The following is an 18973-nucleotide window of genomic DNA, read 5'->3' on the forward strand; positions in this document are numbered from 1 at the left end:
CTTGGGTGTGTATTCAAATGCATCAGCATGTAGTGCGAGCATAATGAATGACTCAACTGAATAGCAGGGGATTGATTGCAAATCCCTTCTATCTGCCAATTGCCTCTTCACTTAGGAGGACTTGAAGTACATGACACAACTATAAACAATCACAGACATTGCCTCTTAAGGAGGACTTCAGCCAAATGCCTGCCAAACAGAAATGACAGGGCTTCCAGACTACATGTAGTTAGAGAGATTACCTAAGTGGAATATCAACCACAAGCAAAGCAAAGCTCAGATAATGAGCAAAAGCTACTAAGGTACCTGTATGAAAAGCCAAACAATCAGTATTCACATTCAGACAACCAAACAATTAACAACAGTCAGACATTCTCAATATGTACAACATGTAAGCCATAAGAGGCAAACACTCAAGTGAGTTAGCCACCAAAGGACCTACAACACAATCAAAATCAATTAAACAAAGTAAATTGCATCTCAAGCAAGGAGATCACATCATCCATTAGGACTAATTGCTTGAACCTGAAAGGCAAAGCTTAAATTGTGAGTACAAACCCCTAGGGCAAAGCCTAGGGTCAAAGGCAAAGCAAAAAGTCAAAACAGCAACCAATATTCAACATGGAGCACATTTAATCAAGCAAGAACATATCCTAAAAAGGATCAAGGCTAAAGCATCAAGCAAAGTCATCACATGAGCAAGATAGGGAAAAGACAATTTCAAAGCACACAATTGGTCATCAAGAATCAAAATTCCATATTAAAACAGAAATGAATCAAACAATCATGAAAATGTTTATGTGCATAGAACATGTCAAATACAAGCATCATGCAAAAAATTGGAATTAGAAAAGCTCAATTGACCTAGAAATGAAAATGCACAAGTATGACATCAAATTGTGTGACACACATTGTCACACCATACATTCATGTGTCTAAAACAGAGCTGAAAAATGATAAAAATGCACAACCAAGCCTCAAATGTTATGCAACATGTTGGGAATCAGCATACCAAATTTCAAATCAATTGGCCAATATATGAGCATTTCACAATAGAATGAATGAAGCATGTCACATTTGCATACATGTTCAATGAAGCCAACACAATTAAAATTCCAGAAATGATAAAATCATGAAATCACAACCACAAAATAATAGGCATCCATATGAACATGTAGCAAAAAATTGGAAGTGAGTTGGATTAATTTTCTAATTGTTATGATTTTTACAATTTGAATGAAAATATTATAAAATGATGAAGAAATCATATGAAAATATGGAGGGAAATGATAAATGGTTTGAGTGATTTGAAAAAATGCTGGAATCGAACCATGTAGCAACCAAAAACAAGCGCTGGAAAAAATTAAACTCAGAAATGCCATGGCCTGGAATCGAAGGGAGGTCCAAGCGATTCTAATCAAAACACGGTCGTTTAAATAATTGAGCTGGCGTCCCATCCATCAAGTCAATGCACACAAGGCGCTGGTCAAAAGATACAGACCAATGGTTTTGCATTGAGGACGCACGTGTGGATGTACGCGTGGATAAAACCCTAGCCAACTTAACTTGTTACAGACGGTGGCTCATGCGGTGGTTTCCACCGTGTTCTTCATGAAGACGGCGGAGCTACAGTGACACGCGACAATTTTTTTTTCCAGAATTTGCAAACAGGTACATCAAATGAAAGATCTCAACGAGCACAACACGAATCCAACATTTGCTAAGCTTATAACTCAAAGAATCATGCGAATCGAAGGCAAACATAATGCATGTCAAAACTTCAATTCAACATAACTCAACCAATATTGCACCAAATCAAATTCTAAAAGCATCAGTGTGATCAACATGGAAAGATCTACCTAAACATGGCAATGATTTGAAGAATTAAGTGATTCGAATTTTTACCTCTTGAAGAGCAGAATGATGAAACCAGCGATTCAAGGCCTTGCAAGTGTCCAGATCCAATCCTGAGATGATAACTTGAAGTTTGATGTATGACTTGAAGCTTGGAAATGCTTGGATCTAGCTCAAATGGCAGTTTCCATCTTCATGTTCTTGAGCTTGCACAACTTGATTTCTGCTCGAATTCTTCAAATCAAGGCTTGAATCTTTATCAATGAAGCTCACTGATCATGATTCTCCAATAAAATCAAGGTGCTATGTGGAGAATTTTCAAGTTTTAGATGAGAGGAAATTTTGGAGGGAACTTGAATCTAGATCTAAAATGAGTGAAAAACTGTAGAATTCTGTTATGATTTGGCATTTATACTCTGTCCTAATCACATTGCTAATCCACATTTGCATTGGTTAATTGAGATTAAGAAAAATAAGGTGTATGACCAAAATTAGAAAATGTGAGGTGCCATGCAAATTTGGACGTGAACAGTGTTGTATGGATGCTCAAAATCATTCAAAATCATCTCATGCACATGTTGGCAATGGTATTTTGTTCATATGATGCACCAAATTCAAATTTCCAAATTTCCCTCCAAAATGTTCATGAATGAGCAAATGGTCATGTGATGAAATTTCATGCAATGTAATGATGGATTTGGAAATTATAGGTCATGAGAAGCATAATGCAAAAAGAGGCACTCAAATTGGAGTTTTGGATCAAAAGTTATGGCATTTTGAAGTTTCAAGCACACTTTGCAATGATTGGATCATATCTCCTCAACCATTCATCAGATGCTCATGATCTTGGACTTTTTGGAAATGGGAGAGAGAGATCTTCAACTTTCATGTTGGACAAAAATTCATTTGAGCTTATTTGATGTTGGAGAGTCAAGTTGAATGTGGTCCAAAAACTTGCCATTTTTGGAAACTTGAAATTATAGGTCACTTTCCATTTTTGGAAACTTTTGATTTGACTTCAAATTCTTCAATGTAGATGTTTGACATGATGAATAAGCCTTGTTTGAACACGAATGGGATGAAGAAATTCAATTCCCACACTCAAAGCCTTCAGTTGACTTTCAGTTGACTTGTATTGGTCCTTAGATGACCTGAAATTGCCTGATGAATTTGGGTCTTTGCCACTTGAGAAATTTGATTCAAAATGAACCTCTAGCTCATATAAGCTCAATATAATGATGTGATAGTCCTTATCTCAAGAAAATACCATCTGCTCTTGTTCAGAAGAAAACCTTGAATTGCCTGACTTGTGGCTGCTTAAGCTGCAAGTAACAAAGGTTAATGACATATTTTTGTACATTTTGGTTAGTAATTAAAAGAAAAGCAATGATATACAAATGCAAGAAATGCTTGGTGATCAAGAACTACTCTCAAAGATATCCCACCCACAGGGAAAGAAGCAAGGTGTCCAATGATCCTTGAGGCTTATGCAATGCAATGCTATGATGCCATGAGGGATCTTAGGGTAAAAAATTGGGTCTTACAGATGCCCCTATTAAAGGTCATTCTAGCCGGAGAAGTGAATGTCAAAATGTTCATCTCGACGTGGTAGAATGGGCTTAAATAATAACAAAGAGGCAAAGTTTGGTCCCTAAGAGACCTCATGATGCAGATGTATGTATGCAAAATCAACAACTCCGTGGGGAATACGAGTCCACAAAGAAGAAAAGACATTGAAAGAAAAGACAATCCAAAGGAGTAATACACTCACCAGGAACACAGACTCTAACGGGACTCTCATGGGGATGAGAAGAAAGGAAAAGCGTGAACAGGTCACGACTCAAAGCTGGAGACTTTATTGGGGAATAAACAAAAATGCGTGAGCAGGCCACGACTTGAAACTTGGAAAATAATTCCAAAGGGAAGAAAATCCAATGGAAAGACTAACGGAGGAAACTTCGGATAAAAATCCGGACTCGGGCTGGAGAAAGATAGAACAAACCATCCTGCCAGGGCAAAAATGCACGTATTAGGGAAACCGCCAACACAGCAAAACTATCCACGAAGGACCTCGCCGGGGATTGTCTAGAAAAGACTCTCCTGGGAAGCAAAGAGGTGAGGTGTTACCGGTTACTAGGTAACAAACTCAAAGAGACAATGTGATCTGAACACTGGATACTGGGTGAGAGAACCACAAGCTCGGGAAGAATGAATATCTAAGACCGGTATATGGGTGAGAGATATCAATCAACCAAAACATCTGAGGAGGACCTAACAAAGGTATATTTCAACTCAGGAAAATCTGACTCTGCAGGGGACCAAGGTCATAATAGGGAGCAGAAAAGGAGGGAACACCAGGGATATCGGTTACTGGGTATATAGTAGGTGACCGACCAAGGTGTGAATTTGGTTTCACTTCCAAAACACTCATCATCCTGAAGAGAGCTAGAAAAGCAATCTTGATTTAAGGATGGACATTCGATTCCACAAGGAATACGAGTCTTACTCAACTAGGGAAGGACAAAAGGCTTCGACCGAAGAGTGCATGAGATATATTATCTATTACCGTCAGAACGTAGATAATGTACTCGCATGGAAGATTATCCCCAACCGGTTACTGGGTTAGAGGATAAAACGACCGAAAAGGAGGGACATCGGGATACCGGTTACTGGGTATATAATGATGACCAACCAAGGCGTGAATTGGATTTCACTTCCAAAACACTCATCATCCGAAAAGGAGGGCTGAAAAAGAAAACTCAATTTACTGGATGGATATTCGATTTCACAAAGGAAATACGAATCTTACTCAATTGGGGAAACAACCAAAGGCTTCAACCAAAGAGTGCAAGAGATACATTATCTATTACCGTCAGAACGTAGATAATATACTCGCATGGAAGATTATCCACAACCAGTTACTGGGTTAGAGGATAAGTCGACCGAAAATAAAGGACATCGGGATACCGGTTACTGGGTATATAATGATGACCAATCAAAGGGAAACAAACAATACCAAACAAAGGTAAATGAAATAAGACCACGCTGGGGATAATAATTGCTTACTCAGAGCAAATATCCAACAGAGGGAGGGCATATCAAGACCGAATGTTGGGTAATGATAACCGCAAAGAGGGGATTACATCTACCGAATACGGGGTAGAAAACCACGGAAGAGTAACCGTCATCACCAAGGATGAACAACAAAGGTTGACTCTGCACAAGTGAGAAAGATAGGGTTTACAACTACCGGATACTGGGTAGAAGACCAACAGACTCAGCTGAGGGCAAAAGAGTAGGATTTACAACTACCGGATACTGGGTAGAGGATCATAAACTCTGATGGGGAACAACTGAAAGTAGGATTTACAACTACCGGTTATTGGGTAGAAAACCGCCAACTCTTGCTGAGGAACAAAAGGTTTACAAATACCCATCACTGGGCATATAACTACAGACTGCGCAAAGAGGGGAAAAAAGGTACATAGGATTTACAAATACCGGTTACTGGGTAGAAAACCGCAAGAATAGGACTTACAAACTACCGGTTACTAGGTAGAAAGCCACAAATTCCGCCATCAACCAGGATGAACCACAAAGGTTACCTCTGCTAGGGGATGAAAAGTAGGATTTACGACTACTTGTTACTGGGTAGAAAACCACAAATTCCGCTGGGAATAAGATGAACTATTGTCGGTTACTGGGAAATTTATTCACTTATACCACAAGGAAGCACAAGATACAGCCACAAAGAGCCAATTTAGGGTGGAACCAAAAAGGCAAACTGAATCAAGACTCATCCTAATGAGGAAAAAACTCAATAGGGAAATTCATCCCAATATATGTTTGGAGGAACGGAAACAACCGTCATCCACGAGAATATAACTCAATGGGGAATGCAGAAGGGAAGGGTAAACGCTTTCTGCTTAAGGGGCTGACAGTATATTGAGAGATCAGACACACCGACATCTGCTTGGGGAGATCTACTGGAGAGATCTAAATCACCAATTAGCAGGAGATAGCAAACAAAAGATATATGGCAAAAATGCAACATGAATATCTGAATGCTATGATTATGCGTGTATATGCATGCTTTATGTATGACGAATGCTAACAAAACAGACATGTCTAACACAAAGAAGTTCCAGGAATCAACCACCTGGTACTACCCCTCAAAAGGGAAAGCCAAAATCACCAGAGAGCAAAGAGAATCTGATGGAGATTGGAGATGATAAAATCTCTGCAGGGGAGAAAGAACAATCGACCCAGCTGGGGAAACATCCAAGGAGAATATATCTACCACGGACCAGAGATATAAGGAAATCACAAGATCTATGGAGGGATGAATCATCAGTCAATCCGGTTGGGGATAAAATTCCAATGCACAGGCAACTGCCATAAAGAAACTTTGCTGAGGAATCAGGGGTATCACAACTCCGCGGGAAGAGTGAACAACCATTCCAGCTAGGGAGAACTGCACTACATGGGCAAAACTGCCACCAAAGCAATTCTACTGGCAACTTCACTGAGGAAGAAATGAGAGGAAACTGGTAATCACACCAAGTACCAATCCCGCTGAGGGACTCACGTCCTGCTGAGAAGAGAAGATCTCTGCTTTGGGGAAACACAGAGGTTCACCATACCAACCCTGGTGGGGATCAGAGATGCCTGGAAACAATCATACCATATCTCTGATGGGGATAACTCGGCATAGATAAAGCTCACCGTGCCAACAACTCCGCCGAGATTTCGTCCGAGGAAACAAAGGAAATCTGGGGATCAACCACCAAACACCGAATCTTCCAGGGAAAACACACCGGTTGAGGGGAAAAGAATGCTGAATACTGCTTTGCTGAAGAGATGAAGGTTAAAATCTTCAATAAGCACTCTGCTCGGGAACTACCTGCGACGGGGTTCAGCAAATAACATTCCACAGGGAACGAACCACGAAGGTGTTCAAACAGCACGTTACTGGGAACAGACCACAATATGGCTAGGAGGAATGAAGATGGACAACTTCAACCAAACATTCCACCGGGCGACCTCACTGGGGAGAAACCATAGGAGGTTCAAAATAGCACTCTACTGGGGATACACCACAATAGGGCCAGGGAAAGAAGAGACAGTCAATGCCAAGGATACGAACAAATGTCTTACCCTGTTGGAAATCATGCTACCCTTGGGAGAGCACTGAGGATTTCTTGAGTATCCTGGTGTCATTGTTAATATTCACTTTGTTTAAAAACATTTTTTTTGTGAAAAATTTTGTTTTCAAACAATGACGTTTTATCAATTAAAACAGACAAAACATTTGTTTAATAGAAACAAATAAGAGTGCAAATAATTGGATAAAAGCTCAATTTTATTTGATGGAATGGTAGCCTGCAAATGGCAAGACTCCATAGATCTGTACATGTTTGAAATTGGTGATATATATTGGAAAGGGCTACATTGAACATAATGACCATTTCTCCACCAATTCCTAATTCGATGTATTCGAAGCTTTAGTTGGCGATGAATCAAGAATCTCTGGCGGATGACAGATGTAGAACATAGTCTTGTCCGGATGCAGTTACTTGCCAAATCCCTAATTTTTGCCTAGATTGCCCCAGGGTGAGGTACTCAATCTAGCGGGATGCAAATACTTTTTTTTTTTTGTCTCTAATTTTTGCCTGGATCGCCCTTTCGGGTTTAATCCACCGAGACACTCATTTTTGCCTAAGCCGCCCTTTCGGGTTTTCAACTTAGCGAGCTATTCTGTTTTTTTTCTTTTTAGGCAAAGTATTTCTTGACTGCATCTGAATTCATAGGACGGGTGAAATCCGTCTCATCCATAGTTGTAAGCATCAAAGCACCGCCTGAAAAGGCTCGCTTGACAACATATGGACCTTCGTAGTTTGGATTCCACTTGCCCCTAGAATCGGGTGCGAAAGACAAGACTTTCTTGAGCACGAGGTCACCTTCTCGGAACACACGAGGCTTGACCTTCTTATCGAATGCTTTCTTCATTCTCTGCTGATATAACTGACCATGGCACATGGCAGTCAATTTCTTCTCTTCAATCAGATTCAGTTGGTCATAACGACTCTGGATCCATTCAGCATCAGTCAACTTGGCCTCCATCAAGACTCTCATTGATGGGATCTCCACCTCTACTGGGAGCACAACCTCCATGCCGTAAACAAGAGAGAAAGGGGTTGCCCCTGTTGAAGTGCGGATAGATGTACGATATCCACGCAAAGCAAATGGCAACATCTCGTGCCAATCTTTGTACGTGACTGTCATCTTCTGGATAATCTTCTTGATATTCTTGTTAGCAGCTTCAACAGCCCCATTCATCTTGGGTCTGTAAGGAGAGGAATTATGGTGTGCAATCTTGAACTCACTCCACAGCTCTTCCATCATTTTGTTGTTCAAGTTAGATCCATTATAAGTAATGATCTTATCAGGCACACCATAACGGCATATAAGCTGATTCTTGACAAACCTCACGACCACCTGCCTGGTCACATTCGCATACGACGCAACTTTAACCCATTTGGTGAAGTAGCCAATTGCTACGAGAATAAACCTGTGCCCGTTGGACGCTTTCGGTTCAATCATGCCAATCATGTCAATTCCCCACATAGAGAAAGGCTATGGTGATGAAATCACATTCAGAAGTGTCGGAGGAATATGAATCTTATCCGCGTAAATCTGACACTTGTGGCATTTCTTCACATATTTGCAGCAGTCAGACTCCATTGTCAGCCAATAGTAGCCTTCTCTCAACATCTTTCTAGCCATGGCATGTCCATTGGAATGAGTACCAAATGAACCCTCATGGACCTCAGTCATTAACAGGTCTGCTTCGTGTCTATCCACGCATCTGAGCAGAACCATGTCAAAATTTCTCTTGTAAAGCACTTCACCATTGAGGTAGAAACTGCCTGACAACCTTCTCAGAGTTTTCCTGTCTTTCACAGATGCCCCAGACGGGTAAACCTGGTTTTGGAGGAAACATTTGATGTCGTAATACCCAGGCTTGTCATCTTGTACTTCTTCAACTGCAAACACGTGAGCTAGTCTCTCCAAGTGCATCACGGTGATATTGGGAACTTCATTCCAATACTTGACCACAATCATTGAAGCAAGCGTAGCAAGAGCATCTGCCATTCGATTATCATCTCGAGGGATATGATGGAAATCAACTTCAGTAAAGAACGTGGAAATCCTCCTTGCATAATCTTTGTATGGAATGAGACCAGGTTGATTCGTTTCCCACTCACCCTTGATCTAATTAACAACGAGGGCCGAATCACCATACACATCAAGATGCTTGATCCTTAGATCAATGTACTGTTCTAATCCCATAATGCAGGCTTCATACTCCGCCATATTATTCGTGTATTTGAAAGTTAGCCTTGCTGTAAATGGAATATGTGTGCCCTGAGGAGTAATGATTACTGCCCCAATTCCATTTCCGTACTGATTTACAGCGCCATCGAATACCATACTCCATCGGAAACCAGGCTCTGGCCCTTCATCGAGTGTAGGCTCATCACAATCTTTCATTTTCAAATACAGAATCTCCTCGTCTGGGAAGTCGTACTGAACAGATTGATGATCTTCAATCGGCTGATGTGCCAAATGGTCAGCCAAGATACTACCTTTGATAGCTTTCTGAGCTCGATACTCGATATCATACTCAGATAACAACATCTTCCAACGGGCAATCCACCCGGTTAAAGTCGGCTTCTCGAAGATATACTTGATTGGATCCATTCTGGATATCAACCAAGTTGTATGATTTATCATGTACTGGCGTAGACGCTTAGCAGCCCAAGCCAAAGCACAACACGTCTTCTCAAGCATAGAGTATCGAGACTCACAATCGGTGAACTTCTTACTTAGGTAGTAGATAGCAGATTCTTTCTTTCCTGATTCGTCTTGCTGACCGAGTACACAACCCATCGAGTCTTCAAGAACAGTCAGATATATGATCAAACGTCTTCCTTCTACAGGCGGAGACAAGATCGGAGGTTCATACAGATACTCTTTGATACTGTCGAAAGCTTTCTGGCAATCCTCGGTCCAATCATGAGACTGATCTTTCCGGAGGAGCTTGAATATCGGCGCACATGTGGCAGTCATGTGGGATATAAATCTGGAAATGTAGTTCAAGCGGCCAAGAAAACCTCGGACTTGCTTTTCAGTTTTGGGCGCAGGCATCTCTCGTATTGCTTTGACCTTTGCAGGATCAACCTCAATACCTCTTTCGCTGACAATAAAGCCCAATAACTTGCTAGAACGGACCCCAAATGTACATTTGTTGGGATTCAGACGAAGCTTGAACTTCCTCAAACGCTGAAAAAGCTTCAACAAATGCTCAACATGTTCAACTTCCGTTCGTGACTTAGCAATCATATCATCAACATAGACCTCGATCTCCTTGTGCATCATGTCATGGAACAAGGTAGTCATAGCTCGTTGATACGTGGCTCCGGCGTTCTTCTGGACTAGCCTTATTCAACATGTCAATGTGTGGCAGAGGAAAATCATCTTTTGGACTAGTCTTATTCAAATCTCTGTAATCGACAAACATACGGACTTTTCTGTCTTTCTTAGGCACGGGCACAATATTGGCCACCCGTTGAGGATACGTAGAAGTCACCAGAAACCCCGCATCAATTTGCTTCTGAACTTCCTCTTTGATCTTCACCGCCATATCTGGATGAGTTCTTCTGAGCTTCTGCTTCACAGGCACGCACTCAGGAGTCAAAGGCAGGAAATGTTGCACAATATCTATATCTAGACCTGGCATGTCTTCATACGACCAAGCGAAGATATCGGAATATTCTCGTAGCAAACTGATCAACCCCTTCTTGACAGACTCTTCAAGGAGTGCTCCAATCCTGACTTCACGAACACAATCTTCAGACCCCAAGTTGACTGTTTCCAGATTCTCAAGATGCGGCTGAATGATCTTCTTTTCATGCTCAAGCAGACGGGAAATCTCGTCAGGAATCCCTTCAACATCATCTTCCTCTGCCTCGAATACAGGGAATTCAAAATTGGGAGATGGCGTTGGATCATTATGTTGAATATAAAATCTTTTTAGAAACCACACAAGGCAATCATTATGCAGATGAAAAGATTGCTTTTATTCTTGTTTTTAGGGTTTTTTGTGATCACCAATTTCATGCAAAAAGCAAAAAGTGAAAACAAATGGAAAACAAATATTTAACATGAATTTATTGAATGAAAACATCATTGTATAAATGTTGCTAACAATGTCATCACTTCTCCTTTTGGCATGGGAGAAGGTTTTTAAACAAAGTGATTATTTACTCTGATCTATGAATGACTGTAGGAACATCCACAACGACCCAATTGTGGCAGACCCCTCCAGGGATGACAAAATTGTTAGAGTCCTCTCCATCTTCTTCCAGAATAGCAGCAGCTTCCTCGCTCTGATCGGTGTGGATGAAACCTCCACTCTTGAACAATCCTTTGTCATTGAAGACCCCAGAAGAATAGCCAATGCCAGCCCGGGACTTATTATCTTCAAGCTTGATCGTTTTTCCTAAACCAGCAACTGCACCATATTCAATGGCCAGTTTCGCATCACGATAGGAAGCAAATGAAGGAGTTTTCTTCTCAACAGGCTCGACTATAGATAAAGCTTGGAAAGGCGTTCCAACTTCATCCTCAGCATCGATGTATGAGAAGGAAGACAAGTGGCTAACCAGGAGAGCCTTTTTTCCCCCTACCACAACCAGTTTCTTGTTCTTAACGAATTTCAGCTTCTGGTGTAGGGTGGATGTCACGGCGCCAGCCTCGTGAATCCATGGTCTACCAAGGAGACAACTATAAGATGGGTGGATATCCATAACCTGAAAGGTAACTTGGAAATCACTTGGTCCAATCTTGATTGGGAGATCAACTTCCCCAATTACGGTCTTACGCGACCCATCAAAAGCTTTCACAACAACTCCACTCTGCCTCATAGGAGGCCCTTGAAATGACAATTTGGAGAGAGTGGATTTTGGCAATACATTCAAAGATGACCCAGTATCCACCAGCATGTTGGACATGGCGTCGCTCTTGCAATTCATGGATATATGTAAAGCCATGTTGTGGTCTCTTCCCTCCTCAGGGAGATCAGCGTCACAGAAACTCAAATTGTTGCAAGCAGTAATGTTTGCAACAATGTTGTCAAACTGTTCTATAGTGACATCATGATCAACATAAGCCAAGTCCAAAACTTTCTGCAGAGCCTCCCTATGGGGTTCTGAATTCAGAAGCAAAGATAACACAGAGATTTTGGACGGCGTTTGTAGAAGCTGGTCTACAACGTTGTACTCACTCTTCTTGATGAGTTTCAGCATCTCATCACAGTCTTCATTCACAGTGCCACCAGGGCTAACAGAAGAAGTAGGAGTCCTTTGTACAGAGGAGGGTTTAGCAATAGGTGCCGGGTTCAGAGAATTCACAACATTCCCAACCGGACGCTCAACAAAATCAGCCCTAGCCTGCGGCTTCGGAGGTGCTGAAAACACGCGACCACTACGGGTCAAACCGCTCACATCAGCTATATTCACAACAGATGGAGAAGGCAAGGGCACTTCTTTCCCATCTTCAACAGCAACAACATTGTAGCGGAATGGAATTGCTTTATCAGAAGAATAAGGCACAGGGCCGACAGGCTTGATAATCAGGGCAGGAGAAACCTTCTGCTTGCTACCATCATATTTAATGGCAACAGGTTCAGGGATCCTGAATACCGGAGAAATCACGTTAACCTCTGGTTCATCTTCATCAACATTCCTGTTCTGAAGGATCTCAATGGTTCCCTCATCCAGCAATTCCTGCAGATCTTTACGCACTTGGCGACAGCCCAATCTTTTGATAGAGCAGATACGGCATTTGTCATGGTCGTGCTCCAGATCGCTGTAACCACACAACAAACGGTGCAACTCAACAAGCGATTTTCGAATATGGCTAACATATTTGACCTTGTATTTGCCAGGGCAACCCTGGACCATGTTAACAGACTTCCCATGCTCGGGCAATGGGTTCTTCTTAACATTGGGACCACCGTCCTCAAAGCACAAAATTCCGCACCTCATAAGGTCTTGAACCTTATTCTTCAAAGGAAAGCAGTTGTCTACATTATGGCCGAGAGCACCCGAATGATAAACGCAATGCTGATCTGGCTTGTACCACCACTGAGGGTTAGCAGGTATAGTCGGTGGGTCCCTGGGAGTAATCAATTTCCGCTCTATCAAAGAGGGATACAGCTCTGCGTATGACATCGGAATCGGATCGAAAGTGATCTTCTTCCTTTCATAACTCGTACTAGCTTGATAACTGTTATTGCGAGGTTGGTAAGCCTGTTGTTGAGGATGATGCTGTTGTTGATACTGTTGAGTTGGTTGCTGATCGTTGTGTTGCTGATATTGCGAATTATCCCTGAAAACAGGTGCTATATGAGCCACCTGGTTCTGATTACCGGCTGGACGTGTGGTCTTCCTCCTGACAGAGGGTCTTCGAGATTTCACATGGGAGACTACAACATGTGCCTCGCCATCTTTCTTCTTCGTAAACGCCCCACAACGTTTAGTAGAAGAGCCTTCATCTTTGGTCAAACGTCCTTCACGGACTCCCTCCTCTAGACGCATCCCCATGTTCACCATCTCGGTGAAATCGGAAGGAGCGCTAGCAATCATCGGCTCGTAATAAAATGAACTCAAGGTCTTCAGCAAGATCTTGGTCATTTCCTTCTCTTCCAACGGAGGAGTAATCTGAGTTGCCAGCTCTCGCCACCTCTGGGCGTACTCTTTAAATGTCTCTTTGTCCTTCTGGGACATGGCTCTGAGCTGATCCCGATCGGGAGCCATATCCACATTATATTTGTATTGCTTGACGAAGGCTTCGCCAAGATCATTGAAGGAACGGATGTTTGCACTGTCCAAACTCATACACCATCGCAGTGCAGCACCGGACAGACTGTCCTGGAAATAATGAATAAGCAGCTGATCATTATCTGTTTGAGTAGACATTTTCCTGGCATACATGACCAAGTGGCTGAGCGGGCACGTGTTCCCCTTGTACTTCTCAAAGTCTGGGACCTTGAATTTCATAGGTATTTTCACACCGGGAACCAAACACAACTCGGCAGCTGATTTGCCAAACAAATCCTTTCCTCGAAGGGTCTTCAATTCCTTGCGGAGTTCAAGAAATTGGTCATTCATCGCATCCATCTTCTCATGAAAGGCTGGGCCCTCAAACGGCTCAGAATGGTAGATGGTGTCGTCTACCCTGGGAATGGTATGCACGACAGGAGGAGGAATAGCAATGACCGGGCTAGATGTCGGCATGGAAGCGAATGTCGGAGCGGGAATCTCAGGCATAAAGTTGGGAGGCATCCCCCACGGAAACCCGGACGACATGGATGTTGGCATAAAGTGTGAGCTGGCAACAGGCACAGTTGAGGAAACAACCTCAGAGATAATTGTCTTCTGGGGAGGAGTTGCAGGTGTTGGAGACGGCTGATTCTGAGCTGCCAGGAAAGACTCCATCAAAGCACTCAGTCTGGCGACTTCCTCTTTGAGCTCGCGGTTCTCTTGCTTAAGATGATCCATCAATCTGGAAGAGTTGGCTCTGGTGTAGTACCGATGAGTCAGCTTGTCTTCAAAATAAATGAAGAGCACAGAGTTAGACCACAAGACAGGAGACCGGAACAAAACCTGCTTATGCAAATGATGCATGCGATGCTCGTGCAAATGATTTGTTTGATTTTCGAAGGAACTTTAGGGTGTTATTTGCAAATTTTGAATATTAAGCATTTTTATCGTATATGGAAAATATCTCATCAAATATATTTGAGAAAAAGAAGTACAACATTGTTAATCATTACAAGAGAAAAGGAAAATAAACATCCTATGGATCCCTAGAAGCTCGGGATGCCGGAAGATAAGCTGCACGAAGCCTCTTAACCTCTCTCTCCTATGGATTCCTAGAGTCTGTCATACCTCCTTTTCCAGACCTTGGAAGATTGAGGAAGTAGAGAAGTCCAAGCATCGTCAGGATCATCAATGACCTGATGCTCGAGGAACTCGATCATAGCATCCTTCTCCTTAAGATGTTGAAGTAACTCTTCTCTTTCACGGATCCAGGCACGTGAAAGGTCTTCATCTCTCGACTCCTCTACTCCTTGGTCAGGGAGGGTTGAAGGCCCAGCCACAACCAAAGGTATAGGTCTCGGATAATCATAAGGCATGAGATACTCAGATGCTCTCTTCCTCACCCAAGTAGTATACGGCTCCAAAGCAATGCAATTCTTCTGACCCAACTCACTTCTACCCTTCTTGTGAATCTTGCGCCACACGCGGACCATCCTTGCTTTCAAGCCTTGGGGATCTTTACCCTCCTGAAAGAACACACCTTCTAACAGAACCTTATTAGGTTTATCCTTTAGGGGGAACCCAAGCTGACGGCGTGCTAGCACAGGGTTGTAGCTAATCCCACCACATGTACCAAGAAGAGGCACATTGGAGAATTCACTACAAGAGTCAATGATCTGGACACCATCATATGCGCGATCATACCAAGAGATATCATCATTAGTGAGAGACATGAGTCTCGTCGACCACCGTAGACATCCCTTGTTCTCCTTGAAAGCGACCGTCTGAGGTAAGTGAGAAATAAACCACTTTTACAACAGAGGCAAACAGCACACAATATCGCCACCACCCTTTGCATTCCTCAGATGCAAAGAGACATAGGTATCACCCAACAGAGTTTGAACGAGATTAAGAACAGAGAAGATTCTAATAGCGTTCGCATCCACAAATTTGTCGATGTTGGGGAACAATACAAATCCATAGATGAGAAGCACGAATATGGCTTCAAAGGCATCCTAACTCATGGCCTTCCCATAAACGGTAGCTTGAGCAATGAGGAACTCGAAAGGGAGACCTTGAATTCCACCTTTGGTAGTCATATGAGCTTTAACCAAGGATTCGTCTATGTGCAACAAGTCTGCTATCTCTTGAGAAGTAGGAATACTCTCCAAGCCACTGAACGGCACCTGATCCAGAATAGGAATTCCCACAAGATGAGCATACTCCTCAAGGTTGGCAACAACTGAAAGTCTGGAAAAGAGAAGCAGTGATACAGAGGATCATAGAACTGCACCAAAGTGCCCATCAACCATTCGTCGACCTGAGTAGTCAGAAGAGGCAGAAGCTTCCCATAACGAGCTTTCAAACCCAAGGGATCTAGTACATAGGATGTCAGATTCCTTAACTCTTTCATATCGGGTTGTCTGAAGCTGTACTTCTTTGTATGCCTTTTTTGTCTTTCCATATCTGAAAATTTTGCAAATAAACCCCTTAAGTTCCTTGAAAATTTTCTTTTTTTTGATGATATGGATACAGATGAATGCATGAATGCATGAATGCAACAATCACACTCAAGGATCAAGCAAAGCACACCAAACAAAGGTCATGGGATAGATCGTATTATCCTTAATATCAATCATCCATTTTGGTGGATTATGGTTTTCACCTTATCAACACCCAAGTTCCATTGATATTAACGATATACGAACGGTTCACCCATCCTTAATATCAATCATCCATTTTGGTGGATTATGGTTTTCACCTTATCAACACCCAAGTTCCATTGATATTAACGATAGTTGAACGGATCAACCATGAATCACGGGTTTGTTGCGAGTCACGAGCATGGAGTCTTGGCTAAGGACTACCCAAAAGGAGTGTACTATGGTTTAAACCTGCCGAACATGTTCTACAAGAGGTTCCCATAGTCATCATCCCTTCTTTTGAATATTATCGAAGGAACGAATACTCGTATTCCAAAAATATTCTCAAGAGAGACTCTTATGAGTGTAGTATCGCGTAACAATCGCATCAAATCTGACATTTGAACGACCTCCGCACTACATCCTAAAAATAGGCCAAGATGGGCTTGGTAAACTAAGGTCCTTGGCTTGCAAGGCACATATTGAAAGAATAATGCCTAACCACAAATAACTTGTGTGACATCATTAATCCAACATGACCTCCACCAAGTGAATGGACTCGCAAGTCAACTTGCTAAGGAATAACTCGACACAAGTCGACGAGACTATGCCATTCTCCTATCATAAGGTGCACTCGAGTTTGGTTATAAAACTCATCTCACAAGGATCACCAAGCAAGCAAGCAATTGATATATCAAGCAATTCAATCATTACAAACAATACAATAATCCCAAATTGCACAAAATAATGTCATAAACAATAGACAATATAATACAACAAAGTGTGAAAAGTTGGCAAACCCACTAGGAGCACAAATCCCCAGTAGAGTCGCCACTTTTTTGTAGCGGTGTATTCATTACCTTTAGATTTATTGACTAAATCAAAAGCAAAGCATACAAAGATAGAGTCGCCACCGCACTTCTATTTATCCAAAGGAATGGCTAGAAAGCGAACAAAAGCCTAAGATGTTTTACAAAGAAAACTAATAAAAGGGGTACAGAGATCTGGGTAAGGGGGTAATTATGCAAAGGGAAGGTGTTAGGCACCCAATGCATCCTAGGTACTCCTAGGGAACCCTTTTCACAACTTGTTGTAAAAAGTATTGTTTATGAAAATATTTATTGTGCAAACATGAGGGAAGAGGTGAGAAAAGAATGTACAAGTTTGATTATTTTTGTGTTTGGATGGATGAATCCATTGCCTACGTACCTTTACAGGATCAAAACCTCGTAGTTCGGCTAAAAGATTTCCAAAAAAATGAATGGATTGATTTTAAACAAAAGCCCTAAGGTCTTTCATTATCAAAGGGAGAACACTCAACCTGAACCAACAATCCACCATGTGAGGATGGCTTCAACATACTAGTGAGGGGTTAACCCTATAATAAGTATGGAAGTCTTACAATCAACTCACTAAGGAGGCGGTGAGATTTACATCAACCACTAAAATAATTCAGATCTATGGCTAATGCATGAAAACTTATCAAGAAGTGGACAAGAGCCACAAAAACAATTGAGTGGGTTGAATTAACCAATTAGAGTATTCACAAAAATGAAGTCAAAGTATGAATTAGAGTTCATTTACAATGAGTATTATGAAATGAGATTGTTGAAAATCAAAGGCTTAAGGCCTAGGTTTCTAGTTTTGAAAACAGATGAAAATGTTTGCACAAAAGTTTTCTGGTTTGGGTTAAAATGCAAGTGGAGGTTGTAAGGAGACAAAAGGTGGGGATGAGGAGCAAAACTTCATTAGGAGTTCCTCTCTTGAGATCATATGTAGATGATCCAAGTAAGTACCATCCTTTGGGAATAAGCAACAAAGCAATAAGCAAATAAGCAGGTTCAAAAAGAACAAAGCTGGAAATGGAATGCCAATAAATGGTCTTACATCCAACTCCGAAATGAGATAGGAAACGGAGTGCCAATAAATGGTCTTACGTCCAACTCCACAAAAGAAAACAGAATAGGAAACAGATGGCCAATCAATGGTCTTACACCTGACTCCACCAAAAGAAACAAGATAGGAAACAGATGGCCGATCAATGGTCTAATACCTGACTCCACAAAAAGAAATAGAATAGGAAATGGAGTGCCAATAAATGGTCTTATATCCAGCTCCCCAAAAGGAACATGAAACAGATAGCCAATCAATGGTCTAACATCTGACTCCTCAAACAAAGCAAATGACAAATGCAAAGACAATATGCAAAACAATATGCAACAACCAATACAAGAAATCACATAAATCAATTAGCACACTCTATACACAATCAAGAGGCTCAATCAAAGTTGGGCTTTAGTCAAGGGGTCATATCAACCTCGACAAATAAGCCTATACTGTTATGGGTGTTCAGGCTCTTAACCACTGATATTGACCGTCAGGGTGAGCAGATGAAATGGGAGATGAGGATTAGACCTCATAGCTCTTAACCCTGGCACGGGTGAGCTTGAATCAAAGAAGGTGTGGGAGTCCAGGATGAGGAACTCTACTCCACAGGACTGACTCTATATACAATGATCTTGGGTGTGTATTCAAATGCATCAGCACGTAGTGCGAGCATAATGAATGACTCAACTGAATAGCAGGGGA

The sequence above is a fragment of the Lathyrus oleraceus genome, chromosome 4 (assembly GCF_024323335.1).
Source record: "Lathyrus oleraceus cultivar Zhongwan6 chromosome 4, CAAS_Psat_ZW6_1.0, whole genome shotgun sequence".
In the NCBI taxonomy this organism is placed as follows: domain Eukaryota; kingdom Viridiplantae; phylum Streptophyta; class Magnoliopsida; order Fabales; family Fabaceae; genus Lathyrus; species Lathyrus oleraceus.